Here is a 15,053-nt window from a genome sequence, read left to right as displayed (position 1 = left end):
CTGCCTATATCAAGTACCAGAGCAGGAGCGCTCTCCCGGGCCTGTGTTCACATAGCAGCGTGTTGTCCTCAACACACGTCTATCAGGATTAGGAGTGCAGCGGTGACCAGCAAGTGAAAAGGTGATGTGAGTACAGTGAGAGAGCAAGCTGAGGCGCCAGGACAGACAGAGGAGGACTTGGCATGGCCTTGTGGGACAAGAGAACAAGTGAGGCAGTAAGGTGGTTTGGTTATGTTTACACATCGCAGGAACCATCGGGTGGCTAAGGAGGATAAAAATGGCATCTGATTTGGTTGCTGATAAAAGAGCCGTAGAACCAGGCCCACCAGAACCTCTGATGCCTGGCTCAGGGCTCACCCATCCTCCTCCGTCCTCGCTTTGCTCTTGAATGGGATAATCACATTAGTGGGGTGCTTGGAAATGTGCCGTGGTCACCTCAATGCCTAAAGCTATGGTAGAAGGCAAGTATGGGGAAAGGAGGAAGTGGGGGAGGGGGTGGGGGGCTATTGTCACTGTCTGCAAAGAGGAGATTGGGGGCCTCCATGATGGGGGATTCTGGATTCTGTGATAGCATTGGTACCTGGGCATAGTCCATGAGTTTGTTATCTCTGGCTGGAGAGGCTGAGGCAGGAGAGTCCCTTGAGCCCAGGAGTTCAGGCCAGCCTGGACAACATAAGGAAACGCGGTCTTCAAACAAAATAAGGGACGGAGTGATGAACAGAGGATGGGGCACAGAGAGCCGGGGAGGGCAGGGGAGAGGAAAAGCCTGAAGGGTTCTCTCCGTGTCTCAAACAGGCCTCTCAGTTGGGATTTGCAGTAATGTAGATCCTGTCTAGGCCAGGTAAAGACTACGTGGCCCTCAGTGAGTGGCTGTGCCCCACAGGTGACATGGATAGCTTAGGAAGGGTCTTAGGGTGGAGTCAGGGTGAGGAGGATTTTCACCGTTGTATCCCTTTATTTATTTACTTTCCGTACAGCCAGCTTCGCTTGACTCGCGCCTCTCCATTTTATTGCTAAATAGAAGCGGGACCGCAGGACGGAGAATTGTAAGCAATTCTTAGGGTGCGTTCGATTGTTTCCCATCACTCGTGGGTGATTGGTTTAATGACAGGAATGAGCTAGGGCAAAGAAGCTATAATGTAGAAATGCAGGTTTATTGGAAGTGGCACGCGAGGGGGAGGGGAAGGGGGAGTGGGAACTTGGGGTGGGGGAAGGGAAGGAGAGAGGGCAGGGAAGAAGGAAAAGGGCAGAAAAGGGGTCAATGACATCAAAATGTCTGGTTTGTATAGTGAGTCTCTGGGGGAGGGGAAGCCCCGCCCACTGGTAGAGGACAGGGCATGCCTGCCACGCCCTGCAGCAGCATCTAACATCCCAGCCTTTTGTTGATAATGATGGATAATGGGACCAGAAATCTCGTCTTTGACTGCTTCCTGCTGACAGTAGGGCGGCGACAGGGAGTCAAAAGGCTGAAATGTTGGACAAGTCCAGGAAGAGCAGGCTGCTGTATTTGTAGTTCAGGATCCGTGAGACCGTCTGTGGCTAAGAAACTGCAGGTCTAGCTGAGGCAGTCTGTGAGGCTTAGGCCCGAGCACCTGTGTTCTGGATGCAGCACCTGGAAGGATGTTGGAACATGTGTATGTTAGGAGCAGACGATAAAGTTAAGGAGTTTACATTTGAAACCTTTAGGCCCATGGTCTTGATAGTTGGGGGAGGGGAGTCCCAAAAATCAGGGAATGGGGGAGGAATCCCATCCTCTGAAATAGGAAATAGTTATCTGGAGTGCTACCTGTGGATTCTAGTGGCTCTCCTGAAGCTTACCAGAATCTTAAGTTTACAAAAAGAGATGAATTGGCTTGGGAGACAATTTAAAATCTGATTAATGTTAAAGCCCTGAACAGTCTAAACACAACAGTAGCATAGTGGGGGGGGGGGGAGAGTTTTTATATTACCGACCTTAAAACACCACCTCACCCTCAAACACTTCTTAGATTCTCAGACTTTACATAGACTTTACACTCTTCTGAGAAGGCAGCCGAAGCCTTGGTTTTTGTTGTTACGCTGATCTTCAAACCCATCAGAGACCTGAGAAAGATAAGCTACAGCAGGGAGCATATCCAAGCGGCCTAAGTATTGATTAATATGACAGAAGCTTACCCATTATCCAGGCCGCCTTCCCCGTAGGCTCCTGTGGAGTCAGTGGCTTTATCCTGGGCACAGATCTTAGGGCAGCAGTTCTCGCCCAGCAAATAAGAGAGATCTTTCTGTGGAGAGATCTTTGGGAGATGACCGACCTTACTTTGTCTAGGCAAAACAGGGCAGTCAACTCTTTAGGTGTTCATAGTTTGGGCAGGGTCTTTGCAGCAGGCCAGTTGGGGCAGACTTGCCAGTATCACAATTCAGGTGGAGTCATTTCTCTTCTTTTTGGTGGCCCTGGGGTCATCGCGAGAAGCTGGGATCTCTGTCACATGAAGCTTTTTTATTAAGCATTTAAATGTACTTATTCTACGGATTCTGTGACAGGTTTGAGGACCATCATCTGTAAAGTATAGCCGATCTAAACAAATGGTGGCTCCAGGTGAGGGAGGTGGGGGTGGGGCAGTCCTCAGGAACGCCAGGAATGTGCAGGCTTTCCTTGGAGGGGGCAGGGTTGGAGAGAGGGAGTGGAATTTACCATAGCTTACCAAAAAAAAAAAAAAAAAAAAAAAAAAAAGGAAAGAAAGAAAGAAAAAAGAAAAAAGCCTGAACAAGTGTAGTTTGGGAAAAAAATTTCATGCAGACACCCAGTGGCAACCTTGTCTCTCAGCCTTTGCCAAATCACAAGAATATGGAAGTGGTGTTCCAATTCGATACCCTGTGATTGGTTAGATCAGTTACTTTGGTGAGGTAAATCCACAAACAGATGTCTCTGGAATGTGAGATTACCTCGGAACAAAGGCCTGGGTTTGTTCTGGAGGACTCGCTCTAGGATGACCATGTCTTCAGAGTCCACGGAGTCCAGGACCCCCTTAAGGGACACCTGTTGCCTCTCGGCAGCGGCTGGGGGACAGGATAACTTACAAAGTTACCAAGGGCAAAGTTGCATCAGGAGAGGGAGGTCGGGGAGAAGCCATCCCCATGTGCCCCTGAGTTGCCAGGCTGGATACAACTTCTCTGGGGTTTAAAGATGATGGAATCAGAGCAGGTGGAGAACGATGAGGTATAGGGAGTGGCCCCACGAGTCGGGCGTGCCGGGCTGAATGGGGCTCAACTCCCCTCCCCCCAGTCACGAGTGTTATGATTAACATATAAAGCAGTAAGATAATAAAGTAACAATAAGGTACCAGGTGCCAGATATTAGGTTATATGAAGTTTATTAAATGAGCATGGGGAGAGAAGAAAAGGGGGGAGGGGCACCCCAGAGACAGAAGAAGAATGAGGAGAGGAAGAGAGAGAGAGAGAGAGAGAGAGAGAGAGAGAGAGAGAGAGAGAGAGAGAGAGAGAAGAGATTAAGAGGGAGGGGCGAGGTAGGACTGTCCTTTTATATAGCCCTGGGCAGGGCCACGCCCCCATGGCAGGTATGGGCAGAATGCTAACAAGAAGCACCCAGCACCTGATGATTGATTAAATAAGTGGACTGAGCTAATCGGCAACAAAACTATAGTCTATAAATGCAGGCTTATTGGAAGCAGCACAGGAGGGCCGGGGGAAGGGAAGGAGAGAGGGCAGGGAGGTGGGAAAAGAGCAAAAAAGGGGCTAATGAACCCAAAAAGTCTGGTTTGTATAGTGAGTCTCTGGGAGAGGGGAAGCCCCACCCACAGGTGGAGGGCAGGGCATGCCAGCTACGCCCTCCAGCAGGATCTAACAGTTGTGTGACTTGAAGCATATCAGGTGCATCAATGGGGAATGTTAGTGTCTCAACAGCATCCGTGTGAGCACCCACTTTTCCATCCGGACAAAGGCAGAGAAAGGCGTGAACAGCAGCAGACTGCAGTCACTCAGGAACTCTTTGCAAAGGTTGCCTCAGCAACCTTCCTGTAAACTTCAAATTATTCAAAAAAAGAAAAAAAAAAAGAAAAGAAAGAAAACAAAAACAAAACAACAACAAAACAACACCTCAGTACTGGGGAAAAGGTCCCTTCCAAGCCCCAGATAACCTTTGGTTGTTATGCTTTCCAAAGGAAGATAGGTTTCCAGCATCAAAACAAACACTGTTGTGCTGGTGCCTTCATTCTGCCCTGGGAAGTGTCAGTCATACTGCGATGAGCTGCTCGGTCATTTCCTCTGGAGCCCATGGTGTCAGAGTCTCCAAAAGAGGGACCAGAAGCAATGGCTGTTCATACAACACTTCTGTGCAAAATGTTCCTTCCCTCCTGTTAGTGAAGAGTATTTGGTGCCCTCTCCTAACTCTGACCACCCAGCAGTGGTTGCAGCGAATTCAGAATTCCTACGCAGAGGGTCGGGGCGATGGCTCAGCATGTAAAGCATTTGCCTTACAAGCTGAAGACTTTAACTAGGCTCTCCAGAATTCAGGTAGCGAGCCAGGTTTGGAGCAGAGCTGTGATCCCAGTGCTGTGATGTGGGAAGCAGAGACAGGAGGATTCCCTATGAGGCAGATAGGAGTTCCAGGCCAGTGAGAGACAGAGGGTGGAAGGCACCTAAGGACCAACAGTAGAGGTTGTCATGCCATGGACAAATACACCCCCACACATGGCGCTAGACTCCAATCGCCAGAGTCTATTCCTGGAAGCCCGATTGAGAGTCAGAGTGCAGAGTCAGATGCAAAAGCAAAGGAATTTTATTAAGCCAACACGCCGGGGTCCACCAAGCTCCGAAGAGATGGAAGACCCAGTTCTGTAAAAGCAGAGGGTTTGAGTACCCTTTATAGAAGCAAAACTCAGCAACCGTGGTTAGGCTAACAATAGGTGACCTTTTAGGTGAATGGGGGTCTGAGGTAGTAAATTCCAAGTAGGGTGAGATGGGGGCAGTCAATTCCAAGGGCAGGGAGGAAATGGAGGCCAGGGGAACAGCACTATTGTTATGATGGCTAGCCAAGGCACCTGGAATCTCGCAATGGATGCCTGCCCACCCCCAGTTACATGTGCTACAGCTCAGCCTTGATCTCTCTGCCGTCTGCCTTCCACACAGCACTCCCACAAGACCCTTTACTTCTATGAGATTCTCCCATCCTGTAGGCATCTATGGGCTAGACCTCGAGTTCTCAGTTGCTTCCTAAGCTTTTTTTTCTCCAGGGCTCCTAGTTCACTCTTCCAGACTAATGCCTTCAAAAGAATTATCCTCAAGTCAAGACCCTCACAGCCTCATCACTGTTCTGCAGCCCATTCTAGAACTTTCGAACCATGCCTCAAAGCAAGCAGCCCAGGTGACACTTGTGTCTGCCTCTCCAACCCAGCTGAAACTCCTGAACAACATGTATCCTCCATGCCTCCTTTTCCTTCCACACAGCAGCTGGGCTGGACTGGGGTGCACATGCACGCACGCACACACACACACACACACACACACACACACACACACACACACACGGATAGTCACTGTAAGGACGGCATTCCTTCTAACACCTTAGAACGATGTGGGAAGTGAGTGTGGCTAAACCTTTGACTTAAGTTGCATGAAAGTTTCAGCCTTATTCCCAGAACTTCTCTTCTGCCACACAGAAAGCCTGAGAGCCAGGAGGCTGCCACACAAATACGATCTTAAAGGTCACATGGGCTGCACCCGTCCAGCTGCAGGGCATCCCCAGCTGTGGCTGAGCACTGAACAAATCCTGGGCTTGTTTATAATTGAGCATTATAAAAGGGGCTTATTAGTCTCCATGCCCACATGCTCCTGCTCCACCTGGCCACACTCCCGGCAAGCCTCCCAGCTCCCCCGGCCCCAGAGCACCTCTCCTTGGCAGACAGCCACCTTCCTACTGAACCGGAGAATTGCCGACCATCTGCTTGCCCGCTGACTGTGGCAGAGCATCAAAGAATGACCCAGCTGAGACAGATCATTGAGATGGCTGACCTATCCCAGGCTGAAGCTCAGCAAGGTCCTGAAGAAGTGTGAGATGGGGGTGGTGAGCGCGCACTGGAGACCCTGGTGTGAGCTTCCTTCTGTTTCTAGCCACATGATGCCTCCTCCCCTTCCATGGTCTTGGCTGTGCCAGCCCATAGTGCAGACCTGAACAGCGCTGTGGCCTCTCTCCATTACTCATGCCAAGGCCAGGGGAGCAAGAAAATGCAACGATGGGAGTTTGCCCTGGAGAAGCAGGCAAAGATCTTCTCAGCTGATTTAGTAAAACATGTTTTGAGCTCTTGCTTCAAGAAAAAAAAAAAAAAACCAAAAAAACAAAGAACAAAAACCGAACAAACAAACAAACACCAGGAAGAGCCTGCACTCTCTGGCTCCCGTTCTCGTTGGGGAAAGGGACATTTTCAATGTACGGTTTCCTTAGCTCACGTCCATTCCTGGTAAGTAGAGGATTTCTGACAGATCTTGGCCCAAATATGGTGATAGCTAGCAGAGGCAGGCCAGCAGGTAGGCCCTTTCCTGCCCAGCCAGGAAGGCTGTTGATGGAAAGAAAAACCTCATAGGTCAGTGTCCATCTGTGTTGTTTCTTGCTTCTGGCAAAAGCACAGCGCGAACAAGCTTAGTCAAAATGGGACTTTAATAGAAGGATGCTGGAAAGCAGGGAGGGGGGAGAGGGAGGAGAGGGAGAGAGGGAGGGAGGGAGGGAGGGAGGGAGGGAGGGAGAGAGAGAGAGAGAGAGAGAGAGAGAGAGAGAGAGAGAGAGAGAGAGAGAGAGAGAGAGAGAGAGAGAGAGAGCAGTTCTCCATTTCCACCCCTACCCTGTCCCACATAAGATGTCGCAGAACAAACCGAGGAACGGCATCTGATTGGCCAGGATTTGTGTCATATGTCCATTCCTGAACCAACCAGTGCAACCAGAGGAATACATACAACGCCCACCTCTGGCCAAGACCATAGAGTTATGGAGTTTGCAGCCTTTAATAATCGCAAAGGAAAAGACTAGGAAGTAGCCCCCCTCCCCGCAGCAGAACAGGTGCTTCTGTTAGGTTAATGATGGCGATTGATACAGGGTCTTATTTGAGCAGAGACTGTCTTGGGAGCCCAGTCTCGACCCAAAGGAATATTTCCAGTGAATCCAACTTCGTGATTGAGGAAGGGAGAATCCTGCAGCGTCCACAGGCAGGCCGCCGCGGAAAGTTCTTCCCCCCTTTCTTCCCTACATGACCGACTGGAACCGGAAGCCAGGCCTTCTTAAGTGTTGCTTCTCCTTTTAGACTGATTCAACTTGAAAGGACTCTTGGTTTTATGCAAGTGAGCAAGGGAAAGTCTGTTGATTCCGTGGGTAATAAATAACTCTCGCTATGAGAAACCCGAAGCTTGACTCCGTTGAACCACTAGTTAACCGCAATCTGACATTACAGAAGCGTTTCTTGTGAGACTACAGATAGCTAAGCAACTTCCCTTTTCAGACGACTCCGGCTAATGGCTTTCTGTGCTATTAGTGGAACACGGCCAAGGCATCTTTGATTTGTGGTTAGTTGATTGGGCCCTGAAAGGAGAGACTGTTTCCTTGCAAGGAAGAATAATTGCCTGGGAATTCTTCAGAGTGATACCATTCCTGTGGAGCTGGAGGGAACATCAATTTTCCTGACACTAAGAATGTTTACAGAGACGGGGGAGGGGGATATCTTTTTTAATCTTGTCACACAAAACCCAAAGCCACAGCTTAGCAGATCAAACCACATAACTTTAAGCAAAATGTCAATCTTCAGACTGTGCCTAAATTCTAGCTCTGTGTATGTGTGTGTGTATGTGTGTGTGTGTATATGTATGTATGTATGTATGTGTTCACATGTATGGTGCTGGCTGGGCTACTAGATGGCATGGTGTCTGGCAGAAGGCTTTTGTTACATATTATTGAATAAGTTGCCTTGGAAAAGAATTCTTAACATCCTTCAGAACTGAGATTTCCCATACATTATATCAGAGCCATAGGAAGACATATGTCTTTACTAACTCATTTCTAGAACTCTCTCCTCTTAAAATTTTTTATTAGCATGCATCAATTATACATAATAAGAGGTTTCCTATGGCATTTTAGTTTTTATAATCTGTTTTATTGCCTCAGAGTTTCATACAAGCGTATAACATACTTTAGTCAAAATTGCTTCCTATTATTTCCCTTGCAACGCCCTCTTTTCTTCAGCAACCCCTTTCTTCCCTTGCCATAGAGTTTTCTTTTTTTTCCATACCCATATATTAGAAAAATAAATATTGTTTTAATACTTACACGCCCAAAGCAACTAACAGATTCAATTAAACCCTTGTTAAGACACTGTTGGATAAAATCTGTTTATAAGCACGAAAGTTTCTAAAGCACTAAAGTAATTTCAAAGAAAAAGAACCAAGTTGGAAATATCTTAATACCTGATTTCAATCATATTACAGAGCTATAGAAGCTAAACCAGCACAAGACCACTGCAGTGTTTTCACAGGAAGGCCATGCTTCCCTCCAAATCCCGCCCCTGACTTTTCGTTCCAAATTATTTTTTTTAGATTCTTATTGATTCTTGGTGAATTTCACATTATGTCCCTCAGTCCCACTCATCTCCTGGTCCCTCCACGTCTGCCCTCTGCCCTTGCAACTTCCCTTCCCCAAAGAAAACAAACAAACAAACAAACAAACAAAATTCACCATGGAAGTTGCAGTGTGTCCCACAGTATACTCCTTTATCTCCACATCTTTTTCTTTCTCCCTTCCCTTGGGTTTATTTGTAAAAACAGCATAGGGCACTGGTCACCTGTAAATAGTGTGTAGGTGGGTGTGTCACACCAGTCCATCTGTCTTCACATAGGCAGAAGCCTTTTCTATGGGGCCTTCACAGGGGCCTGGGTACCTTTGGGAGCCTGAGCTGGGCCCGAAGCCTGGGCCTTAGCTGGAGCTGCAGCCTCTGCCTTGGTTTGAACCTTGAGCCTACGATCCTTGGCCATGTAGCTTCGAATCTGCTTCCCAAGTTGGGATGAGTGATGAAAGCAAGTTTGCGGCTGGGGCCCTTTGGCATCTTGGGCTTAACGGCCTTAGGCATCACAAGGGCCTTAACAGCCTTTGCACGGCACTCATCGCCTTAGAGTTGTTTGCCTGTGTCTTCTTCAGGCCTTTCTTGTTGTGCTTCTCGGCAAAGCACATGTTTGTCAGGAACTTGGGGTCCACCTCATGAAGAGATTCGAATCTTTGTGACCGAGGTTTCTTGATGCCACTTCTGTGCCATTTATGGGACTGGCTGTGTGTGGTGTGGTTCTTGGACTTGGTCATGTCTGTACCGTAACCCACGGCTCCTGCAGCGCCTGGGACCGGAAGAGCTGTCCACTCATCTTTACTCACAAATGTTCATTGCAATGAGTCATTGGTCTGGTTTGAGGCCTCTGGCTTCTTCTATACTATGAATACTGTTTCCTCAACTGGGATTCTTTACAGATATTCTGTTGTTACCCTGTGTCATGGAGATCCTGCAGCTTTGGATCTGTAGGATCTGCCCCTTCATAGGCTTCTGCAGTGCATAGATGGCATAGATGTTGGGATGGGCCAACTCGGAGCCCTGGATCTGGGTCTGGGTGCTAGCTGAGTTAGTTCCCCCGCTTTGCCCAGGCAAGGGGCAGGACCAGCTCTCTCACTCTCACATTCTCAGGGCTGGCTCTCCCTTTGCCTGCACCACCAGCTCTATGGTGCTGCTCCAGTGAGGAGTGGGGCCAAACTCAGCTGAGCACTGTAGCTAGTGAGGGGTGGGGCCAACTCTGCGCAGCCCTCCGTCACCAACATGGCCCTATGTGGCAGCCTAGCCCAGGAATGTCCACAAAGCCTTTGGTGATAATGTGAATCACAGACATCGACACAGACCTCCACTGCTACAGGGCCATGCACCTAGACATATGTCTAGGTCCTTAGCAGCAGCCTGGGTAGGGACCGCATCATCTCCTCAGATGGCCGTGAAGCTCCTCACACCAGGATGCTCCTCACTGCCCTCATGTCTCCCTTTCTATCTTTCTTCATAGTGCACACACTATTCTGTTTCTCTTTCCCATCCGTTTCTCTACCACATATTTGCTTCTAGTGGCACCTGCTTGCACCGAATGACGGTGGGCAGGCCGCTGGTTGCCTTCTCCTCACCCTCGCGTCAGTTCCAAATTCTTAAGAGCCCTTGGGCTTCTTAGAAACCTAATGTTCCCGGGAATAGGACACGTCTTTAGAAAGGCCCTGTTGGTGCCCAGGGCTGACAGACATCATCAGCGTCCGGGCTCCTGACTGGCCATTGACAGGTATAGGAAGAACAAACCGTGAGGGAGACCCACAATGGCGGCCACGCCCTCCAGATATGCAGCAGATCTCAAGCATACTGGGTGCTTGGCTCTCTCCAGAGATCAGGTTGGTGCTAGGACCCCCAGATGGTCCTAGGGCAGGGAGGGAGATGTTGGGGAACCTGGGCTCTGTACAGATTTAGCATGTCTCAGCAAGACCCAGTTCACTCAGAAGTCTGAAGATGATACCAACAGTGCTTCCATGTCAGCTTCCTGAGCCAGCCATCTTCACCTTTCAGCCTTATGTTGCTTGTGTGCTGTAGGGGCAGCACTAACTAACCCCTACATCCTTAAACGAAGCTTCAGACAATGAGATTTACTGGAGGCAGGGTGCCACCACAGAGGCCATGGTTTGTCCGTGAGGTAGGAGACCATTAAGGACAGTACATCATGATGAGGCCATTGGGTCAGAGAGCATTCTGGAAACATTTAATAAGAATATCGGCTTAAGGTGTAGAAGTAAAGGAGATAGCTGTTCAGAGAGCATGGGAGTGGGGTGGATACCAAACAGGGAAACAGAGGTGTAGATCCTTGTCCTGGCTAGTTTTATATCAATTTGATACAAGCCAGAGTCATCTGAAAGGAAGGAAAAGTTGAGAAAATTCCTCCATAAGATCCAACTGTAAGGCATGTTTTTAATTAGAGAGTAATGGGGGAGGGCCCAGCCCACTGTGGGTGGTGCCATCCCTGAGCTGATGGTCCTGGGTTCTATAAGAAAGCAGGCTGAGCAAGCCAGTAAGCAGCACCCCTCCGTGGTCTCTGCATCAGCTCCTGCCTCCAGGTTCCTGCCTATTGGAGTTCCTGCCCTGATTTTCTTCAGTGATGGACAAGTAATGTGGACCTGTAAGCTGAACAAACCCTTTCCTCCCCAACTTGCTTTTGGTCATGATGTTTCGTCACAGCAATAGTGACTCTAAGTAAGACCAGCGCCATCAGAGAATCCCACAACACACAAAGACATTAGAAGAAAAACAAAGGAAACAACAAAAACAAGTGCAATTTCTAAAAAAACAAAAACAAAAACAAAAGCAAACCCCAATAAGCTACTACTGTGAGTGTGCTGTAACAGCCAGAATTGAAAACCCTGACAGCGAGTGTTGTTGAAGGCACAAAGCAGTGGGACTTCCTGTTAGGATGCGAATTTGTCCTGCCACTCGGGAAGCCGTGTTGATAATACCTTACCCCAATTCTTGCATCACTGTGACCACAGATGTCTGCCAGAATAATTTAAGATAAAGCAAAGCTTTATCTCCTCCCATGGTTTCAGAGGACTCAGCATGGCCTGCTCTGTTGTTTCTGGGCCAATGGGGTAGCAGTATAACATGGTGGAGGAAGCATGTGACAGAGCTTATTCATCTCAGGTTGGATAGGAAGAGGCAAACAGGAACCAGAGGGGTAGATATAGCTAGACAGACAGACAGACAGACAGACAGACAGACAGACAGACAACTTGGGAAAGAAAATCCAGGAAAAACCTGTGCGTCGGCTAGGGACTAGTTGGTATCTACTCCTGGTTAAAGAATCATGTTGTGTTGGCCTCAGAAGCAGAGCACTACAGTCAGAGGCACCTGGGGCAGGAGAGAGGGTTTCCTAGTGAAGAGCCCTGGCTGTTCTTGCAAAGGACCCCGTTTTGATTGGCAGCACCCACATGGTGGCTCCTAACCATTGTAACTCCAGCCCCAGGGAATCTGATGCCCTCTTATGGCCTCTATGGGCACCAGGCACACATGGGGTGCCCTGACATAGACACAGGCAAAAAAAGAAGGCAGTGGTTCCTCATAGCTATTCCTTTACCAAAGACTGCAGCTCTGGATCCCCACCTTTCTGAGGACATTTGTGTGAGTCTCAGAGGAGACATTTAAATTTTTGGCATACTATAATTTCAGTTAAACATAGTCAGCACATAGTTAATTCCCTGTGAGCACTTCAGATGGCTCGATTCTCACGTGTGTCTTCAGTGCCGCCCCTAACTGCCATTGAAACAGGAAGGTGGAGCAAGCAGCCCATAGCTCGCCCTCAGGATGCCAGCAAAGCTCTGAGATTTGGTAGTGCCACCCATGGCATCTGTCTTAGGGTTTCTTTTGCAGCAATGAAACACCATGACCAAAAAGCAAGTTGGGGAGGAAAGGGTTTAATTTGACTTATACTTCCAGATCATAGTTAATCATTAAAGGAAGTCAGGACAGGAACTCAAGCAGGGCAGGAATCTGTAGACAGGAGCTGGTGCAGAGGCCATGGAGGCCTGCTGCTCACTAGCCTGCTCCCCATGGCTTGCTCAGCCAGCTTTCTTATAGAACCCAGAACCACCAGCCCAGGGATGGCCCCACCCATAATGGGCGGGGCCTCCCCTTTTGATCGCTAATTGAAAACATACCTTACAGCTGGATCTTATGGAGGCATTTCCTCAGCTGAGGCTCCTTCTTCTCTGATGTCTCTAGCTTGCGTTCACTAGGACACTTGCTTTTCCTTAGACAACGAAAAAGAATTTCTGAATGGGAGGGTCCTGTCACTCACACTGGTTGCTGAGTCTACTAAGATCTACTTGGTAATTGCTTCTGTCACCCAGTGCTGTGGTTGTCGTGAGCAGACAAGGTTCAATGAGGAGGCCCAAGCCGTGAGAAGCTCCCCTCCCGGCTTCTTATGTGATGTCAGTTCAGTGATGCTAAACTCCCTATTTGTGAGAGGGAGAGACACCCGTGTAGCGCTTCCTGTGATCTGGAGCCAGCTCCTAGCCCTACAATTTGTCTGAACGCATCCCTGTGGCAGTTTGCCAGTGCTCACAGCCTCACAGGAGCACTGCAGCACACTGGGATCAGCTTTCGGAAGTGAATTAAGCCCTTGGGTGAGACTCTCTCACAGTGGCTTTCCATGGGAGCTCTACTGACTCCAAATGGGAGTGTTGTGAGAATTCAGGTTGTGCTCACTTCACAGCAGTTGGCTGACATGCTGAGGTGTCATGGCTTTCCTGGGGGTGAGAGTTGCTGGCTAATCTCTGAGCAGTGCCTGCTGTCTATACATCCAAACACTACTGTATGGCCAGTGCTTTTCTTTTCCCTTTTCTTCCATGCCTTTTCGTCAGAACTATGTGGAGGAAAAAACAATTGGTAATTGCCTGAGTCTAAATGTGAACTCTTCAGCACAAATGACTTTTAACACAGTGGTAAAATAAATTATTTTCCAAGCACATCAGTACTTTGAGGTCAATGGACTATTTTATCTTCATGCAATAACATGCCCTTTGTGTGTGTGTGTGTGTGTGTGTGTGTGTGTGTGTGTGTGTGTGTGTGTATGTGACACATGTGGAGGCCAAAAGTCAATGTCAGGTGTCTCCCTCATTTTCTCTGACCTTATGTTTTGAGACAAGGTCTCTTGTAAACCTTGAGCTTGCTAATTTAGTTAGACTGGCTGTTCAGGAAGGCCAGGCATCTTCTTTCTCCGCCCCTACCCTGGTGCTAGCATCACAAATGCAGGCCATCACAGGCATCATTTTGTAAACCATGGGTTCTTGAGGGTTGCCTCATGCCTGTATGACATGGCTGAGCTGCTCTCCAGGCCTATCCTAGCTTTTTGCTCATTCGATTTAGGAGCAAATTGAAAAAGGTAAATTTTTGCTTTTTACTTAAAAATTTTGTCCCTTGGAACAGATCATGAATAATATGTCTGTACAGTAGAATATTTATTAGGCAACATGCTTTTTTTCTCTCCCTGAGACAGGTTGCTCTGTGTAGCCCTGTATAGGCTATCCTGTAACTCTGGCCCCCCGACCCAGAAATCTGCCTGCCTCTGCCTCCCAAGTGCTTGGATTAAAGGCATGTGCCACCACCACTGGCTGTGTTGAGTATATGTTTATAAGACAAGACTAATGATTAGTTCAGAGACCTTTAAAATGTTGGCTACCTTAATTTCTCAAACAGAAGAGTACAGATTGATTTGATATTAAAGAAAATTGTTTAATTTTGTGTGTATGTTTCTGTTATGATATCAATATAAAAAATTTAAATCTGTACTTTCTGAATCACTCAGGACACTGCCCTTGGGTGACAATAGGAATACAATAGAGTGCCAGTGTTCAAAGGTTTGCTTATGATAATGATGTCAGTGGTACTACTCAGGTGACTGTTACTGGCTAAAGGTAAAATGATAGAGGCTAGTCGTCATTATAAAGAAAGAAATTTTCAATTGTTCTATTTTACCAATAAAGACTCAGGAGCCAGATGTTGGGGAGAAAACCTGCTAGCTCAGAGAGGCAGAGAAAGCACCTAGCCGACCTTCCTACTTGGCTCATTTCCCAGAAGGAAAAAGCTTCCTCTTCCTCTCCAGACTGTCTTAAATATCCTTCAACTCAATGTCCCTGCTTTTTATTTCCTGTGTGTCTCTCTGCCCTCCAGACTTCCTCTCATTTTCTATCTTTTTTCCATGTTCACTTCCTGTCAATATGATTGCTTGCTCTGCCTCTTGACCTATGGTTAACTTTATTTAATCCTGTTTACAGAAAGCTCTTAGATTAAAGGTATGTGCTAGGGATGAGCCACACCATTACAAGTACTTATTGACAGTAATCGGAAAGCTCTAGATCAAAGGCTAAGCCATACCACAGTTAGAAACAGGTTTTTACAGGTCATAATTTTGAGGTTCACAATGGGACCAAATATCCTGCAACAGGTAACATAGCCTTCTGCAATAGCCTA

At 47.9% G+C, this 15,053-nt stretch overlaps 1 long non-coding RNA gene across 1 annotated transcript; it reads right to left on the bottom strand.

The window, feature by feature from the left end:
• Positions 1–1,255: 1,255 nt before the first annotated feature.
• Positions 1,256–12,985, bottom strand: LOC311603880. Its single transcript, XR_014781307.1, has 3 exons — positions 12,740–12,985; positions 2,155–2,261; positions 1,256–1,612 (listed from the first exon to the last, which is right to left on the bottom strand). It is a non-coding gene; the product is annotated as an uncharacterized lncRNA (long non-coding RNA).
• Between the last annotated feature and the right edge of the window lie 2,068 nt (positions 12,986–15,053).

Source organism: Acomys minous, assembly GCF_964271855.1.
Source record: "Acomys minous genome assembly, chromosome: 8".
Classification (NCBI taxonomy): Eukaryota; Metazoa; Chordata; class Mammalia; order Rodentia; family Muridae; genus Acomys; species Acomys minous.
Note: the sequence above shows the minus strand (reverse complement) of the source record. Positions and strands in the feature narration are given on the sequence as shown.